This window comes from Phaethon lepturus, unplaced genomic scaffold (genome assembly GCF_000687285.1).
Source record: "Phaethon lepturus isolate BGI_N335 unplaced genomic scaffold, ASM68728v1 scaffold53330, whole genome shotgun sequence".
NCBI classification, from domain to species: domain Eukaryota; kingdom Metazoa; phylum Chordata; class Aves; order Phaethontiformes; family Phaethontidae; genus Phaethon; species Phaethon lepturus.
This window is the reverse complement of record NW_010515146.1, coordinates 20,892-25,274: the sequence shown is the minus strand read 5'-3', so window position 1 is coordinate 25,274 and position 4,383 is coordinate 20,892.

The following is a 4,383-nucleotide window of genomic DNA, read 5'->3' as shown; positions in this document are numbered from 1 at the left end:
CAGGAGACAGCAGGAAAACAGAAAGAAAAGGTTTTGGGGTAGAGCCGTCAACGAATCCTTGTGAAATATTTTTTACGCTCTCACTACTATTAAAACATGCTATTTTTTTTTTAAACACTCAAACTGGTTCCTCTTTTCCAGGCTCAGATTAGATTTATAATGCTGTTAGGTGGTTTAGATCTATTTTGGATTAGCCTGTTCAGACAAGCCTGCAGGCAGATCCCATTAGCACCTAGTCTTTCCCTCACCTTGGTGAAGTCCCTTTGTGTGACCTGGAGGGTGATGAACGGCTGGAAGTGTAAACTCAGCGACTGCAGCGGGGAGCACACGTGCAGGGACCGACTAATTCACCCACAGGGGCCGTGTAGGTAAAGAGAAAATTTCGCAAATAGCCAGACAATGCGATGCAATACGTACCCACTCATCTCTTTTTCCAGAATTTTTGCAACTTCGATTTCCCATACTTTTAGCAAATGCACTGATGCATTACATATCTGATAATTCTTAGGAATGTTCCCTGTCTAATTTTTTTTTTCCTTCTGTGAAAGCTTTTAATAATTCAAATCCAACCTAGAAAATAACCTCAGGGAACACCTTTTCTTCTCAGTTGTGCAGAGGAGGGCCTAGACCCTGCTTCTCTAATGCTGGACTAGTCAAGATTCCCCCTTACAAATTATTAGGCTTAATTTAGCTTTTATTAATTCTGTTTTTTCCTAATTCTAATTCATAGACCAAAAAGACCAGCTGGTTGACCACAGCCGATCCACCTGCCAAAATCAGCCTAAATTTTGCGGATCATTGTGCTTGTTAATTCACTCCTCCATATACAGAGAACTGTCTGCTCCACCAGGCAGCCCTGGCAGCCGTAATTCAGTGGGAAGTTACTGGATTTCAACACTACAGACGGCCACGGTGCTCCATGCCTCAATCCTCAGGTGGGCTGGCAGAGCAGGAGGGGTTATGAACTTACTAAAGAATAAGGAATTGTACATATTGGGATGTTTCAGATAGCGTGGGCAAAACTTAACAGATTAATCTTTCTTCTTTGTTAACATAAGTACCTGGAAAAACATGGAACTTACCTAAAATAATACACAGAGATACAAGCATACATATATGTATATAAATCATATGGGTATGCATGTACGTATTTCAAGGCAGGCATATTGGAAAGGCACACCTTTGCTTCCCAGGGTTACAGTATTTCATGGTTACTCAGTTTTAAGCCTCCCACTACATAATTGCCAGGATGAAAATTATTGTTTGGTTCCTTTCCTCCTGTACAGTGTTAATTTTTTAATGATGTCAAATGCGATCCTTTTGACACTCATAAAAATTATTACTTTGTAAATTAATTTATTTATAGGCTTTTCTATAGAGTGCAGCACCGTCAAGTCTGAATGCCCTTCAAAAGTTGCTAGGTGACAGTGTCATACCTCAGTCTGACGAACAAATGAGAACTCGTAATATTGATGCAGTGACTGCAACAAAACATGCCGCTTTCGTTTTGATAGAGGCTTTTTTTTTTCCCAAATCATTGTAGGTTTGTTATGAGCTGCAAGCAAGCTCAAATTATACTTTGCACGAGTTATGATTTAGTTCATAACTAAAAGTCAATGCAAATCTTTCCATGTTGTTTTCATGGAAATCAGAGCAAATTCATGTATTTGCACGAGCAACAATGTTCACAGACTGATCCAGCAAAAACCGTTTTCCCAACTTCTAACCTGAATTGCATGTATCGACGACGTAGCTAAATGTAAACTCATTCTTCGCTCTCCTACCTGCGCTGAAATGGAGCACAGCTGGTCTGAAGAATGCATTGTCTTTGGAACGCTCCTTCCCATTCGGGAAGACTCGTTAAAAACCACACGTACAGTGGGGCCAAGGTCCTGCATACGGAACAGAAACACACGTGTGTACGTACGTGCATGTGAACCCAGGACAGAGGACTCAATTCTGACAAAATGGATCCTTAATCAGAACAAACATGTTTTTTTCCAGCCCCTTGCCAGTACCTGGAACCGTAACAGCTAAGATTAGAGCTTTATGGCAGGGAAAAGGATTAAAAGAGCAAACACCTTTTTATTTTTTCACATAGTTTTCCTTCTTTCCTTTTTTTTTTCTTAAAACAAACATTTCCTGATTTCTTTCCTCCCTGTTTTGAAACAGTAATGACGCTACACTGACTCAGAGTGTTCACAAGGTGTTTCCACTTACATGGAATTGGTGAGAAATGTGTTTCTAACAGTTTCCCTGCGGGCAGGAACCTATGGAGCTGGGAAATGTCTCTCAGTGGGGCTCATCTGTAAAATGGTGAGTTTGAAAAGGGGCTGTCGATGGACTTTCAAGGCTTTGGCCTCTCTAGCAACATTTTTGTGATCCAAATTGGCATCGATCCTGTGCAGGGTAAACGATAGCTTAAAGCAGCTGCTAATTAGCGGCTCTGTTCTGTTCTTGCTTTTCATGTCTAGATACCTCCTTCGAAATAAGCAGCAGAAGGAAAACATCCAAGCAAAAGAATCAGAAGGCAAAGGAAAAGAAATGGATGGGGACTGCAAGTGAAAAATTAATGAGGAGAGACCTCATTTCACAAACCTTAGATAAAGCTGGGCTGCATCTGTACAAGGAACAGTGACCCAGAAAGAGAAATCTGTAAAAATTCAGAGCCAGGTGCAAAACTTGGTAGACTTTTTTTCTCTGAGATGCCCCTGCATTCGCAAACAACGGTGTCTTGTTTACGGCCACTGCGAGCTCATCTTTGAAGTTTCCACCTTGTTTTCCCTCTGCTCCAGCAGGTCCTGGCTTGGGAAGCAGCAGGGTGGGCTCAGCACTCGCGGACAAGGTCGTGGCTGAGTGTGAGTCCAGAGAAACCGTGCTGTGGGCTCCACATGGCTTCTCTCATGTATTACCCCCAAATAAGTATCTTTATTTGGGGATATCAAACCTCCTTATGAAGACATTTTTTTTCTATCCCTTCATCACATACATATATACAGCACTTAGCTTCTGGCCAGGATGAAACCCTTTGTAACACTGCTGTGCCCACCGGCTGCCTGATGAGAATTCTCTTTCTGGAAAGCTTGGGATTGTTCCCAGTGCAGGCGAGCAGGTAAAAATCTCTGTTTGTGGGTGCAGCAGAAGTCTTCAGAAACTCATTCTTGCTGAAAACCAATACATCTAAAATGGCACCCAGATAGTACTAAAAGGGACGGGGAAAATTTCTCATTATTTTACAACTCAAACCCTCAATGAATGGACATCTCCTTTCACGGCCCATCCCACACGAAAAAGACCTTTAGTACCTTGCCTGCCAGGGCTGAGATCCTCACCCCAAACACTCACTACGTAATATCCGAAAAACAGGACTCTTCACAGTTTCCCTGGAAGAGAGAGGAGCATCTGCAGGCGTGCCAAATCAGCAGGCTAGTTTGAATCGCACCCCTTGCTCACTTGCCTGTTGCCCTGAGTGGAAACTCCGGAGAATTATTTAAAATGAAAACTTTTGCCTTCTGTATTAAGAACACCTCAGGTAACACTGAGCAGCTCACACTGCTGTTAACGGGTTTCCAGGTATTAACACAGCGCCTATTTCTCCTACTAATTTCTCCTGCCAATCTTTGTCTTACAGTTCGAATAAAGGGATCGAGGCATCATCTGCTATCGCACTGCGTAAGCTTTTTCTCCGAGTGGCATCATTCGTTAGCAGTTAGCCTAATTTGATAGCTTCCAAACCGGAAAGGACAGCTGTCAGCCGCCTCCCAGGATGGATTCAAAGGCTATAATCAAGAAACCTTCTCCAAGAAGTTGTTCAAAGCTGGCGCTTATCACTCTTCAAAAGGCTGTGAAGACAATAAACTAGTCAATTGACTCTAATGAACAGGTGCAATCCGAGTATTTAGTGTCTTGTTAATATTGACTGGCAAGACTTAAAGGAATTTGAATGCCATAGATGTCAGCTGCTAGACTGGCAGGACATGAAGCAGTGATGAAAATATTTATACTCGCGCAAGAGGCTAATTCTGGTTTATTTTCCGAGGTCTTAACTGCTGAAATTAATAATGTTTAAAACTTGCACTTTGTGAATATGTTCAGATTTCCCTTTGAAATAATCGCTGTTAGTTCTCATAAGGCTGCAAGGAACCCCCATGCAATAGCAGAGATTCCTCCTGATGAATCTGATCTGCTTTCTCTCTACATTTGGCACCAACATTTCCTGCCCTCGCTGACTCCCCCACCTCTGCCAGCATCCCGGCCACTGAGGACCTGCGGCGTATCACTGGCACCCGGCGGGGCACAGGGTCGTTCTTTCCCCTTGCAGACCGGGAGGGCAATGGCAGAGGCGGCTCCCCACCTCCTGGGGGGTGTTTAGCTCCGTCAGCA